Source organism: Conger conger, chromosome 8 (genome assembly GCF_963514075.1).
Source record: "Conger conger chromosome 8, fConCon1.1, whole genome shotgun sequence".
NCBI classification, from domain to species: Eukaryota; Metazoa; Chordata; class Actinopteri; order Anguilliformes; family Congridae; genus Conger; species Conger conger.
Genome location: NC_083767.1, coordinates 9,592,171 through 9,608,331, shown reverse-complemented (window position 1 = coordinate 9,608,331; position 16,161 = coordinate 9,592,171).

Below are 16,161 nucleotides of genomic sequence, written 5' to 3'. Positions count from 1 at the left end.
TAATGAATAATAGAGGTAGCCTTGATGCCGTGGCCAATTTCCACTCCTGCAATGCCTGCTGGGTAAATCGCAGCCCTGCGTCAAGGGGATTGGCCACTCAAGGACTGACCTGTCATTTAAAAAAATCTTGTCAGGCTGCTGATATTGTCAATCACCGACAGCTTTTCTGTGTTTATTTCTTTAAAATTGATAATTTATTTTTATGATCAGGTCCATGATCATGCTGTAATATTTAGATATTTTAAAAAATCAGGACTGTACTCATGCTGTCCCACTAAAGCTCCTATATGCATACCGCATGTCGGTTCATGATATTCATGATGTTTCCGTCAATCTGCTATCTCAGTATTGCTGCTAATGTCTATTGTAAATATTGAGATCTGTGAAGATGGCAGTAAATGTGTAGCCTACTCATATTCATGAATTTAGTTCCCAATACCAATTTCAGGACATTTGAAAAAAGTTTTGGACAGTTACATTTAAATTTAACATTTAAGTTATGTTATTCACACTTTTGTTTCAGCTTCAAACAAAAACAACAGCTGTCTAGCCAATCAGTTGCCATAGCAGTGGATTAACAGAGTATGGGTCAATCATTAGAACCTGCTGTTGAAGCTGAGACAAAGCTATGGTTAAAGTGATTTATTTTCTGAATAGGATGTCACATGGCATTTTCATTCAAAAAACAAGTATGTACTTCAGTTAAAAACGTTCTTAATATGGCTATAGCCTTTGAGTGAGGTCTTGCCTATTATTTATGGTTTAATCAATAAATGTGTCCTATAGTGCTCTACAATCTTCTTCAGCCGATGCTTCCAGATGTTTCCGTACAGAAACGAGAATATTCCCACGGGGAACTCATTTCTGTCTGGGAGTATCTCCTGCAAGTGTCACAAGTCTGTGTTGTGTCAGCTGAGAAGCTAATGATGCCAGACAATTGGTTTGTCAAACTTTGACATTTGTAAGCTCTGCTTGTATAATTTTTTGCATCCGTATGCAATTTTCTGACCAGCAGATGGAAAGGTCAGTCCAGTTCTCACTGAGTTGGCTTCAGTAAGCATTTATTTTACATTTGAATTATTTTCTGGCCATTCCTTAAAAGCAAAGAAGAGCACCTTGAGTGTCAGCCACTACTGCCGGCTAGATAAAAACAAAGCTCCTTCAAGTGTCAATAGCACTCCTAAGAGTGAAAGCGCTGGTAAAAGTCAGAGCGTAACATGGTTCATTTAGCACATCCTGCGGTGGAAACAACACGTATGTCAGGTTAGGTGTACTCTGAGGATCTGGCCGGGGAAATTGAGTTATTCCCTGGGCACTGCACTCCCCTCCCCCGGCACTGACCTTAACTTCATTTTAGCACACACAAAACCAATAAAGTAACCAATGATTGGTCATGGTATTTGCTTTGCACTAATCATTGGTTGTGTTACTAGTCTGATAAAAACCTTTTAACGAATGTTGAAGGTCTTAGTGAATCAGGACCAAAGCCAGAGTATCAATCCCACTGATTACAGAACCACCCACAATGGACTAAACAGAATGGGACCCTCCAGAACTGGTGGGAATGCAGGGCCGCTGATTCCCTGGTATGCAGCAGCCAATGAATGACAGGCACAGGGTAGATATACTTAGGTGACTGTGGCACAGCAGTATATCAGTGTTGAAGGCAAATGTGGAAGGCTTGACGGGCTTGACAGACACCCCCCTCCCTCCCCATTTGAAACTATCTCCAGTGAAAGCCTCTCACTGGCTGTGGTTATTTCTGTCAGCCAGCCCAGTGTCTGACCATCCTCTGCCGTGGCTTCCTGGTAAACCGGCCTGCCGAAGGCGTGGGGAGGAACTGTGAGATTGGCGAAAGATGAGGTCACCGCATTTGCATGTTTAATTATCTGCTGTTCCCCGAACACCTGACACCCCCCAACCCCCCACATCATTTATTCCACCATTCTGCATCGCGGGCAAAGGGGGAGATAAACATTGTGGAAAAATGACTTTCTTATCTCTGACTTTCACATGCTCTTAACCTCCAAAAGGTCCAACATTCCTAACATCTGATATCGACGCCTTATCGCGGCCTGTTTAAAATAGAATTGTTTGTTTTAAATGCGGTCCAGGCTGCTTTTCACTCTGTCACAGTGCTGCGTTCTCACATTCTGGACAGAACCGTATCATTCAGCGCTATTGTTCAGTGTGGAAACGTCATAATGTATAACTGCCATTATATACAGTATGCCTACTACTGATAACAAGATTGGAGTGATGTGATCTCGGTTCCAACATTAGCATTGCGATGTACATCGAGAATGACATGATATGATTAAATAAATATATTAAATCTCATGTCAATCATAAATGTATAATTCAGAATTCAATAACTGCATCAAATCTATAATCAGAGCCTCAGATGACAATGCCCCATGCAATCTTCTTCATCGCTGTACCATTCGTGCGAGCACTGTTACCCTAATGCATCACTTACACACAGACAGCTTCTACATTACAAATTAAAAATCAATGCAGTAAGAAAGTAATAACGAGCATAAAGCAAATTGAGTGAATTATGAAAACGACTTTCATAGAGGCCGGACAGCAATCAATAGTCGTTGTTACCACACAACATTTATTTGCTGAATGAAATAAAATGAGAAGCCAAACTGCACTTTGCTGCACTCGCTGTGGTCTGTACTGTAATGTAAGCTATGGAAATCCATCATGTCACTCTACTGTTGATTAAAACTTGAAAATAAGTGCACCAAATGCAGTAGAGTTTCAACGCTGCATATCTCCATATTAATGCAAGCTTTTACTACAGAGTACTGCAACAGAACAAACAATGTGTGGAAAGTAATAGGTGCCTTGGCACCTATGGCAACATGGCTATAAAATGCAAAGGTGTCTGGAACTCATAGGCTATTCATTTTATCTTTTCATTAGCTAGTCAAATCCTTACCACATATTGAGAATGCAAAGTATATGCACATAACCATAACATTATATGACCCCACGGTGAAAATAGACCATTACAAGCCTCCATCCACTATAATATCCCCCCCAGTGAGCTATTGCTGACTTTTATGCACTCTAGCCTAGCATTTTGATACTGCCGCAGCCATAGGCTACACTGGACATGTGTATCAGAGTATTGACTGGGGCGATGTGTTGAAGGAAAGCGGATAGCTTTGCAGATTCTCGCCTCCTCACCTCAGCACTTACGCGACTGACGATGCCCGATGCACCAATAGCAATTACTCCTGCCCATATGTCCGTCAGCAAAACAAACTACCTTCAAGTCTCCAAAGACGCAGTTTTTCTCTGGCAGTGGTCCGCGCCGCACTTCTGCCGGCAGCTTAACGGACGAAGGCTGCCGGTGTGCAGACGATTTAATCGCGGCATGATATTCGTCCTTGCGCACTTGAGGATCGCGTCGTGATGGGAGAGGAGCGAGGGGATACCCGTTTACGGCAGAAATCGTTAAGCACAGATGGTTCATTAGACTTCACCTGTTTTTCCTGGCAGTGCCAAGAAGACTTTAGTCTGATCAAATAGGTCAAATTCCCTTTGAAACAAGCTTATTTTAAGGAAACAACAAGATCCAACTCCCAGGAGGCCAGGAACATTAATGGGGTTTGGACTGATGCAACACTATACTCATTTCTGCTACTAGGCCATCATTGGTATATTTATGTCCTATGACAGATTGCACACAGGTGTGGTCTCAACAAGCTTGCAATGCAATCGCACCATTATTAATTGCTTATCTGTACAGCATTGCATATATGTTCATAACCACAGCCTTTCTGTACGTGAAAGTGATAAACTACATAAACCGATTGCACTATGCACAGGGGCTTCTCTTTTACTATTTGCACTTGTCTACAGTCAGCTGTTATCACAGCTCTAGAAAGCCTGGGTTTGGTGCAGATCATGGGATAGCTAAAGACATGCAAACGCAAAACCCTTGAGACATGTAATTATCTCAGTAAAAATGCTTATCTTTTATGCTATAAAAGCATGTTCATGCCAGGGAGAACCAGATGAGATTCTGTTATAGCTGAAATTAAGCCCTGGTATTCAAAACTTTTTATAGCCAGCACTCCCTATGGACATGCAAAGAGAGATGATGGAGAAGTGTGTTATGATCCAGCTCGCATTAAACTCCATCTTTCTCAGCATACCCTCCAAGAAGATACGTTTGCAGAAAAAAACTGTTTGCAGTTTATACAATTTCACTGGCAGGCATTCTTTGCTGGCTGTTTTAGATGGGTTATCCCTCATGGCCTCATTGTAAACAAAAAGTGAAGTAGTTTTCAAGAGAGCAGTGTGTGTGTGTGTGTGTGTGTGTGTGTGAGAGAGAGGGAGGGACAGAGAGAGAAAGATAGGGAGGTTTGAGGCCAGATTGTTGTCTCCCGTGGCTTGTTTTTACACACTCGTTCTCCTTTCCACTCTGGCACCCCATGCTGAGTCCAGAGGGGGCACTCAAACTGTTGACTTGAGGATGGAAAGAGCAGAATCTCCTCTGTGAAGAAGCAGCATGCGATGTGCACAGTGGCCGTGCCAACGAGGGTTCAGCCAAAACACAAACAATGCCGTCATGCAGGCAGAAGACCAAGAAAAATGCTTTTCACAAAAAAAGAGGAAATTACAGAGAGCGCAATAAACACGCCAAATTAGTCTGGCACCACTTTGGATTATCTGCAGTGTGTGGTTCTTCTTTCTGGTGTTGCTGCTGTTGCTTTCAACAAAAATAAAGCTGCTGTCAGCTACCATACAACAACCAAGCCGTAGCACTGCATAAAAAGGTCACTATCTCTCTTTCAAAAGGGGACACCATTTCTCATCCCCATCGCCAGTAGCAACCACACAAAGCCAGTTTCTCACACTCTGGAGGTTTTGCTGGTGCCAGTCACTTCAGACACTGGCAGGTTTGGCAAGCTGACAGTTTCAGCGCTGGCTGTGCTGGCAATCTCTTCGCTGCCTCGCACAGAGTGCAGAAAGGCCAGGTCTCACCTCCGCTTAATCACACGCCTGCTGAACGAGCACAGAGCGCTTCCGTTCCAAACATTTTTCACCAAAACGACAGCAGCACAGTCTGCACCCCATTAAAGCCTGCCCCACAGAGCAGCCAGACTGGAATACAATTACAGGTTACACAATCAATCAAATGCATACATAAAAATACATTTTAGTCACTCCTTTGCATTCATTACAGACCCAGGACAAAGGACTATTTGACATATTCTAGCTCTTTAGAAACCGGTACACTCTCAGAAAAAAAGGTGCCTAGAATGGTTGACACTGGTGTGGTACCCCATAGTTACATAAAATTGCACCCCTAGCCTGCAATAAATAGTAATTCATTTGTACCTTTTTTTGCTTGTAAGAGGTATTTAGTTAGTAGCCAGATAGAACATTATGGTACTTTCATGGTTCATTTGGGAAATGTGTTCCTGCCGTACAAATGCAAACACGTCTGCAGATCTATCTGTACGAAAGAAGAACTACTGGCAAAACTGTTTCAGTAATTTAAAAATGTTTTACTGGTGTCAGTAAGGTTTTTAGGGTATTCCAGTCAATTATTTAAAGATGTGATTTGCTATGCACTGATGTATAAACTCAAGAGGAACTACATGGCAGTAACTGAATCTTACACTGAAGCAGCAGTGTCTGCTTCTCCAGGGCAGAGCCTGGGGTGACCTGCTGGGGGTCGGTTGAGTGCAGCCCTGCTGCATCCCAGCTAACACTTACTTATCACTCGGTTGTGACCGCGCTAGCGCTATCTCACTGGAACAATGCTGCAGGAATGCTGGCGGAATATTGTGCGTTATCTGGTCAGCTAGCAGTTTGAGCCGCTGCGATTGGCTGCAGTGGCACCTGGCTCTTGTTTATCGACTTTTAATTGGTTGCCAAACCTGAGGTGTGGCCACTGTAGTCTGTCACTTAAGCCTCCTTGTGATAAAGGCATTGATTTGGCTGGAAACAAGGGCTGACTTCATTATAGCCAGGAGCTAGTCCACCAGTACTATGACATCATCTTTTGACATTCAAAGAGACGACACTTTGTTGATAAATCACCGATGCATGGTTGATAAATAACTGGAGAGTATTATGTTCAGGTTATTGTTAAAGCATTTATCTGAGACTTGTCATGGTACACGGTAATTGCTTTGGTGATAATAAACATTGCTACAAAACTCTGAGATATTTTGGTCGTTAGGTAAGCCTTTGTTATCTCGTAATTGGACACATTGGACATAATAAATGTGTTGCTAATTTCAGGAAAGATTGTGAATCTATTCTCAGCCGGACACACGTGCAGACAGACTCGCGTCGAGTAAACAGTGAAGACCTACACCTGCAGGAACGGCTTGTGTTACACATCAATTCCTACACATTGCTACCATGATTAGCATTTCAGCAGAGACAGTTACTATGACAATTCTAGGTTGTTGAAGAAAACAAATTCCTTTCTACTAGTCTTATTCAGAATTATTCTAGAAAGGTGTACATTTGCTTCTACTGCTCTATGTTCTGATGAATTAGAGTACAGAATGATGTGATTGGTGGACTGACTAAAGCAATGAAGGGGGCCATTTATCATTGTTTTTCACTGTAATATAAAGATAAACAGATATGAACCTGTGGTGGAAGCCTTGGGATTACGTGCCCCTTTTGACCAATTTAGAAAATACATTTCTCTCAATCAAGAGCACGTGCTCCCTCTCGCTTCTATTTGAAGGGGTTTTTTTTTTCTTTCTCTTTTTCATGTAGTCCCACCTGTCCACCTAATCTGGGAAATCAAATAACCTGTCAAAGCAGGGCAACCATTCCAGTATTTACACAGGAAAGCAAAGCTGAACGGATTCCCTGAATGTCTGCGGATTGCCGAAATTCCTCTCAGTACACATCTCTTCCACATGAAAGTGTTTGTGATGCTTGTGATGTTTCCTCTATGGGGCATACGTGACACTCATCTTAGGCACGTAGTACTCTCTGACTCCACATTCCCCATTGAGCAAAAGCAGTGATCTAGATCTCTAGCTGGATGGAGGTTGAGAGACCTTTTGGCATAAACTGACTAGATTAATCCCAATGTAGCTCTGGTTTTACCCGGATATAGACTAGCTTCCTAGTTGGCTAGAAAGCTTGAACTTTTCAACCAGATGTATCCCGGTTTTCAACTGAACACGTACACATCGTTTCACCAGCTATTAATTGCATAAATGTATACTGGGTTTTTCCTACTCTGCTCTCGGGTTCTCTTGTTCAAATTTGCTGTGCACACACATTCATTGTGTGCCAAAAGTAGCACAGATCACGCAGTAGGGCTTTGCCAAAACGAGGTAAAGAGTCATTTCTGCATTTCTTCATTAGCTTATTATAAAATGTTAAAAGGTCAACAACTTGTATTTTATTTTATTCGTGGGAATCCACTGCTTTTACATAATTCTGTTACTCCTGTAAAAACGGCAGGCAAACTAGGCAGAAATCTAAGGAACAAATTCAACATTTCCCCTAATTCCCCCAGTTCCCCAGGCTCAGACCTCATGTGCCCTCCCACTAAACCTCTCCAGTACAGCGTACTTGTGAGCAGCGGTAACTGCTATCACAGGCACATGCCATGTGAGCTGTGAGTGAAGCTTTTAGCAGACTGCCATTTTTTTCCCCTACAGAATATTTCTCAGGTCTGTGTCCCAAGAGTTCTGCGACTGCCAGCAGCTACTGAAAAACTAGCTATTGAAAACATCATGAGCTCACGCTGATATGTACATCTTTGTGTATAACGCAGATGAGCAGCAGAAGCTGTTGAACGAAAGCAATGACATGGAAAATGTCACGAGCCAAAAATACAGGCTGAAGACAGCGGACTTACTGAGATGAGTTAGGGCAGAGTGTTTATTTGATGCGTACGCAGACGCCATGACAACAGAAGTATGTTAAGTGGGGAATAAAATAACTGTGTAGCCTGACAGAAACAGCTGGTGTGCCCTGGAGTTTCTGTAGTGTGTTTGCTCTGTGTTGTGTAACCTGGCAGGGCATCGGCGCTGATAACAGGGCACACCACACAGGGCTCAGAAACGGCTAATACCGTTCCCCGGCTTCCCCCTGAAGTCTGTGCTGAGCCTAAAGCCCGTGTGGTGTGTCTAAAGCGCAAATTAGCTCAGAAGGTAAGAGCAGTCGTCTGGCTGTCGGAGGGTTGCCAGTTCGATCTCGCCCTGGGATCCCAGAGTAAGACACCTGACCCCCAATCGCTCCTGATGAGCTGGTTGGTGCCTTGCATAGCAGTCAATCGCTGTTGGCATGTGAATGGGTGAATACATTTTACAGCGACTTGGATAAAGGCGCTTTATAAACGCATGCATTTAAAGACTGGCTGTACCTCCACCGAGCTATATTTTCACGTCCAAACTCATTAAAATCACATTGAGTGTAATGGAGTTGCTTTGCAGCGACACTCCCCGGCCCAAAGTACTGTGTGATGAGGTCCGATGGGTCCGCGGGTCAGTCAGCGGTCCTGTCAGAGATCTGTAACGCCCCGGACGCTTGTCCGAACAGGCCCTGTTGCTAAGCAGAGAACCTGACAGACAGCTGACTCATTGGAACCCTGCTACCCAAAACGAGACTCTTCTGGGAGGCCTAACCTTCTGGGAGGCCTAACCTTCTGGTCTGCGTATCTAGCTAAAGCTCTGAGAACTCTCTGCTTGCTCCACGACAGGAGTGAGGCAGGGATGTTATAGGTATGGAATGTGATGTGACACGTGTCTACATGCACTGCTTGTGCCTTGTACAGATAAATTAGGTGCTTACATACTGCATGTCTCAGATTAATTTAGCTCACAAGCAATCATCTGTTAGCCTGCAATATTTATAGCTGTGTTTATAATTAAATTTCAAGAGAGTAAAGCATGCTCTACTGAATAATGGTAAACAAAACCACACATTATCTATTTAGCATCACTATTAAGCCTTGAATTCATGGTGGAATAGAATGGAGAATGCAGGCTTGACTATTTGAGAGCATACACTTTACTTTGGATAGGCTTCTCGTTGTTCAAACAAAAAATAAATTGAAAACTAGCTACATTACTACACCTTTTCCCAAAGTTGTTAATTGTGAAGTACTTTGATATTGCCCTCTGCTGGTAAAGGGAGGGGAGGATTACATTTATGCAGTTGAAACAAATCAATAAAACAACAACAAATACTGTGAACAAGATCCAGTCCAGTTTGTTGAGATATTTACAAATGCTTCCAAACCATAGCCAGCTAAGCCCTTAACACCACTCTAAAAACACCCACCCATTTTGAAAAGAGACAGGCCTACCTCAGCATTACCATGTAAACATGAGAACAACATGCCTCTCCCAAAGTGGAGGGAAAAGAAAGTTTGGAGCAGGAACAGCATCCAAAAAGACTCACCGAAGCTGCAAATGAAAGGAAATGTTGAGTGTGCCAAATCCAGCATTTCCCAGCACTTCCACGTTTAAAAAAGATTTGAAACCCCCCACAGTGCTGGCGGGATTCTCGGATCAGCAGGAATAGTGATGAACGTGTGAATGGAATCAGTATTGGCAGCTGCACCAGCTGGGATCAGCAGTGGCCTACATGTTGGCACGCTTCATTTTGTCCATTGATTGGAGGCAGAGGGAAGCAGTGAGAGAGTGAGAGAGAGAGAGGGAGAGAGAGAGAGAGAGAGAGAGGGGGAGAGGGAGAGGATTTACGTCGCTGTACTGTACCAATCCCCACCCATCAGCAGATTTCAGCAGATGCTGGATGCTTGTTAAATTGAATTATCTCCAACAAATACACCAGTAAATAAAATTAATCCTCCGTGCCAGCTTGTGTATAAACTTCTTATCAATAATTATAATGACAAATTAAATATTAAAAATATAAAAATATAACATAATAATGAAATAATCATACAGTATGTGCGGCTGGGCTGGTGGTGTACTCCTCTGATTCTTGTATGTGTTTGTGTGTGTGTATGTGTTTGTGTGTATGTGTGTGTGTGTGTGTGTGTGTGTGTTTGCATGCGTTATCCTATAAAGCCATTATGGGTTTAGCAATAACCATTTTCCTTAGACCCATAATTGAGAGAGGGCAGTTATGTTTTTAACAGTGAGCATTACTAATGTATTTCCATAAGAAATCACTTTCTCTTGGGACTATACCCTCACCCTCTGACATACACACATACATACACACACACACACACACACACACACACACACACATACACACACATACATACTACTGTAAAAAAAATAAAAAAAACAGTACAAATATTCTGCCTGCCTTTATAGCGCCATAAAATGTGGTGTTGTGATTGATAGCTTAATATACCTCAATAGGTTTAACGACCACTGTTGAAGACAAACAACATGGTAAGGTAGAATTGTTGTCGTGTAATTTGCTGGATAGAGGATTTTTATATGATCCTTAAACCAAAAGCGCTAAAATTGATTTACACGTTATAATAGACTGTGATATCCCTACAGGAAACCATAAACATAAACCTGCCTTGCCTAATTTGCTAACCCTTTTTTCTTGGCACTGTTTCTGTGCTCATTCTGTGCATGCACACCTCACATGGTTCATTTCTTCATTTATAAAATAATTCTAGCTGATTTCCTGGGTAGCCTGACCATTTTACACTGTAGTCCTTGGTGCCTGATGGATCAGAAGCAAAGCCTGCCTATGCCAGGGGCAACTATGGCCAGAAATTGTTCTGTCAGCCCTCCTGGTGTGATTCTACCACCAATTTCAGGGAAAGAGGGTTACAGTCACCAGGGGTTTCCTGCCTCTTTGCTCAAGAGCCCTTAACTGGGTGCCCCGAGTTTGTCTGTTCTGCACAATAAAATGTCCAGTGTTAAACCAACTCTTACAGAGTAGACTACAGTACATATGGTTCAGCTGTGGCCTCAAGTAGAACCATATGTACTCTGTTAGAGTTGAATTAACACTGGACACATTACTGTGTGGCTGTTGAATGAGGTGTAGTAGTATGACAAATTAAGCAAAACTAAACACGCGCGTGACTAAATGGGACACAATCCAAATTAGAGCACGCGTTACTATAATTATGAGTATTCAGCAGCACCTCTTTTAATAACCACGGTGAGCACATGGATACACTTACACTATCAGACAGCATAAAGATGTCCTACTCTATATCACGCTGTGCTTCTGCTGACAACATGTCTGCTTCTGCATTTTACGTGATTACAGCGAGGAGGAATCTCTTACATGTAAATGACTTCATCGTAAATAAGAAAAGGTGACAGGAAAAAGATCATGTGAAGATTATAAATGAGCAGATACGCCTTACGGAATAGCTGAGTAATGAGAAGGCTCATTTTCTTCTTCTTCTGTATTCTTCAGTGGCTAATACAAATGGGTGGGATTTGGGGGGTGGGGAGTAGGTTCAGTAGGTTCCCACCCTCTCGTAATCCTTGGGGACCGGTGCAGGTTTAATAATTGCAGGGGGCACTACTGCGAGGGTTGGTTTACATCCACACAGAGAACTTTCTGTCCAACACCCCCCCCCTCACACCCCACCTGCCCCCCACCCCCTGAGATCACACTGCCTCTGTCTTTGTTACGGCTCACACACCTACTCTGGCTGTAACGGGAATCTGGCTGCACACAATGGCCCTGAAAGGAGCGTTGCCTTCTCAGCCGGCCGGCCAGGAAAAGCCAGTCGTACCTGGCCATGAAACCACACACAATGCCCCTTGCACCCTGGGCCGGCCGGATTCCTGGGAAACCAGACCCAGTGAAATGTGCCGTAACTGGACACAAGGGCTCCACTTTCAGATCCGTTTCGTCTGCTATGCATTGTTGTGGCTGTGGCTCTACAAGAAAACACCCCCCCCCCCATTTTATTTCACACTGGTCTTATATGGGGAGACTAATGGTTACTAGTAGCGTGCAATTATCAGCAATATACTTGTTTAGAAAATATGTTGATTTGTACAAGATGGTGATGTTATTCTGCGTGCATGTTTTTGAAAAGATACCACAGTGCGTAATAACCTGCTTTTTATCAAAAACTTATTATCAAATGCAATGCAAAATACAAATGCTAGTAAAGAGTTAAATGGGATTGCTAATGTTTAAAATTCTCTAAAAATATAAATGCGAATACATTAAGTACCAAACCTAATTTACTGAGAGTGTTGTTTACTGCCAAGCTCTTATGTAAGAAGGAGAGAAATAAACAGATTAGCCAGCTCATGTAAATCTCTGGAACTGTTCAAAGCGTTCCTCCACATTTACACAGAAAAAGGAGGTAAATAAAAATAATCGCTAATGAGCACCAGTAAAAAGTGAAGCAGAGAGTAGACACAAAAATCAACAGTGTGGCAACAGCCCAAAGTTATATTCAGCTGATGTTGCAACTGTTTGTAGTGTACCTCAACAGATGGCATGAATAAATGTGTATCTTAAATAAAAACCTACATGTATGCAATGTACAAGCAGGAAGCACATTTCTCAGACCAGGAATAATAGAGATTTGTGTGGGTGTTTGCTAAAGGCTACCGATGCAGGATAGGTAAAAAAGCAGGTTATTACGCACTGTGGTATCAGGCTAGACATGCTGGGTACTGTACCTGTTAGCCACAGTGGGAGGTGGAATATTCTAAAGCATTAATCCCCCTCACATTCGCCCACATGTGTCCTCATGCATTCAAACTTTTTGACAGCCATTTTGTTTTTGTAGCTGCTGAGTGACCTAAGCCACTGTAATATGCAATTTAATGTGCACCAAAAACCGTGAACGAGCGCTAAAATAAACCTCTTTCAGCAGCGCTGCAAAGTTGGGGGGGGGGAAATGGCATTTCAAAAACTGAAATCACAGTAAATTCAGACGAGCATGAGGAGCAATAATTATGACCGTGTGGGAGGGGGTTCAGGGCTATAACTGTCACTTTGAGTGACGGCTAAATTGGTGCCCTGCTCTGAAGGTCAGTGGGGTTTGGTGATGAGGATGTTGTGTACCTGGCTGTGAACACTGTGGCCATTGAGAGCCCTGCTTAGCCCCGACACTTCTATTCAGCTTGGGTTTCTCTTCTGACTGGCTGCCTTTTGGAAACTGTTCAGACATATCTGGAGGGGGATTTTATGTGTTGGTAATGCTGAGAGGTTTGCCATGTCACTGTCAAAGCTTTTCTGACTACGTTTGCCATCATGTTTTTGAAAATGTGCAACAAACCGCATAATAACTGTGTGTTCTGTACAATAAATAAGATCAGGAATGTTTATAGCCATGTGGAAAGGAGGGAAATGAATTAAAACTGTGATGAATCCGGCTGCATGAGAATGAAGCGAGAAAGAGAGAGAGGGAGGGAGAGAGAAAGACACAGGGAGAGAGACAGAGACAGAGAGAGGGAAGGAGGGAGAGAGAGACAGAGAGAGAGTGACAGAGAGAGACAGAGAGAGAGGGAGGGAAGGAGAGAGAGACAGAGAGAGAGGACAGAGAGAGAAGGAGAGAGAGAGAGAGAGAGAGAGAGAGAGAGAGAGAGAGAGAGAGAGAGAGAGAGCTCATGACATGACACAGGTCCAGTGGGAGAATTGCATTAGCAGTCTCAGCTTACTGGCATTACATAGTCTGGTTTTATGCTGTGATAACCAGTTCACATGGGTGTGCACTCTTTCTCCATCTCTCTAACCCCATCAAAAGGGACCAGTGACTTCTCAGTGATTACTGCAGTGACATCACTCAAGCAAAAATTAAGATAAAAAGAAAAACACACGAAATATAGAAGAAGAAGAAACATCATCAGTGTTGCCAGTGAAAAGCCATTTCATGAAGTGGACGAGCAGTATACATCTGTACAAAATGTTGCTGTTATTTTATGGGATGAACATTGATCTACATGACTTTGAATGTGTTTTGGAAAACATTTTATTGTAAAAATAGTGTTTTTGTTTAGCTTTGTTCACAGTGTAGGCACCTCAGCGCTATGTGAAAGCTGAGAGTGTCTCTCTTTCTCAACTCATTTTCCTGTGTCTGCGCACCGCCCTGGTCACACGTCTTGTGTCGAGTAGTTAATTGCCTCTTTGTGTGGAGCTGAGGAGTCTGGGTGGAGGAGGGGCTGGGGTGCTCTCTACAGCAGCGCACTGTATCACCTGGATCAAAGACGTCAGCCTTTCTATGACAAACCACGGTAACACTGCCAGGGTGGGAATTAAATTGTCTTCCTACTCATTTTCACTTTACATTTTTCTTAAACTAAGGGCTTTCTGATGCTTTCATGATTCCAAATTGTCATCATATCAAAAATGAAATTGTACCTTCATTTTATTTTTGCAGGACAGTGTTAATGTCATGATTACTATGTACAGAAATTCTAGCAGGAAACAGCTCAGACTATAGTTGGATTAAAACAGTGCTTCAACCAAGGGACCCCCACCAAAGCTCAAGGGCATCCACAAGCATCCACCCGCATCGTAAATTAAAGGGTTATATATATAGATATATATATTAAAAAAGGTTTTTAATCCATATATTATCATTGTCTATCAAGTCTGGGCAGGGACCCCCAACAGTCCCCCAGGGGTCTGTTGACACCCTGTTGAAAACCAAGGCCCTAAAGCATCATTTGTTTCAAAACATCACCTTCCATTTCACAAGCGGCAGTAGGGGAAGGCACCTTACAGCAGGTCTCATTGCTCATACAGGTCAAATGAGATAATGGGACACTCTATCAGCAGCTTATTGCTTAATTTAGTTATGGTAATGTCTGTGCAAATGATGTGGAAAAACCCTACCTCACCTTAAACTTTGGCAAATGTCTTCTCTTTTGCAATTCTGTATTTGAGTTCTCAATTCATTGTAAGTTAAACATATAGTAACTGTCAATTCTGGAGCATTACTGTATTGACATACTTCTCCCTGTGGACACTAGTATTACTAGCGTAGGAGGGAACTTAATCAGAACTGGGGATTGTTATGAAGCTGCTTGTTATTTTTATGAACAAGCAGCTTTGAAAATACAATACTTACAAAACTAAGCCACTTGCATTGCTGAAAATAATATACGGTGTACTGTCATAATCAGTGGTTTGTGGGAATAAAGCAAGGTAAATATTGCATATCACTGCATGGGGTTTCTTCACAGTTGGTTTTGCAATATCACTTTCATTCACATGCTTTTGTCCTCAGTTCATAACCATGAGTACATGAACACATGTACTTACAGTAGCCAATATGCCCCCCCCCCCCCCCCCCCCCCCCCCCCAGTGCAATGCAGCTGACCTCTATCCTCAATCCTCATGCATCAGCAAGTGGGGATGTGCACATGCAGCCAAACACAACTCTAGCAATGTTGCATCTAGCATATTTTCTAAAGATTATACAGTATATACATGATGCTTAAAGCTGTTGAGGCATTGAACATGCACCATCAATCAAGATACAACATGGACACTACTCTTCAAAACACTGTAAATCTTGCACCTCCGCAGTACAAAAGATATGTATGTATATAACAACAATGTAATGTATACAGCATCCTCACCTTTACACGGAGACATCCTGGCACCAGAAGGCAGCCTCTGACTCAGGGTCTGTGCTGGTGTGATGGGGAACATGACACAAACACGCTCATTGATGAACCTGTTCTCCTCTGTCATATCATCAGCATCTCATCACATGGCAGCTCCCTCATGGTTTCCCAGACACGCGTGTCAGTCAGTGCTAAGCCTCCTACTCACTTTCAATGGGGCTCTCTCTCCCTCCCTCTCTTTCTCTCTCTCCCTCCCTCTCTTTCTCTCTCTCCCTCCCTCTCTCTGTCTCTCCCCCACTCACCCTCTCCCTCCCTCACTCTCTCTCCCTCACTCACTCTGTCCTTCCCTCTCTCTCTCTCTCCTTCTCTCTCCCTCTCCCTGCCTCTGGCTGCTTCTTCTTTCCTATAGGAATCCAATCCGCAGACTTGTCTGATTGGATCCTGCTCTGCCCGGCTACCGGAGTGAATTTCCTTCGTATTTAACCTTCAGCTGCCACTGGGTGTGCAGAGCTAATTGCTAGTTAATTTGGTGACGACGGCAGTGGGTTTAGTTTAGCCAGGGGCTCCATAGGCAGAAGGCAGCACAGTTCAGGAGGTACTGCAGCAAGGCTGGCCTCAGGCTGGACTTCACCTGACCGCAGGCACACGT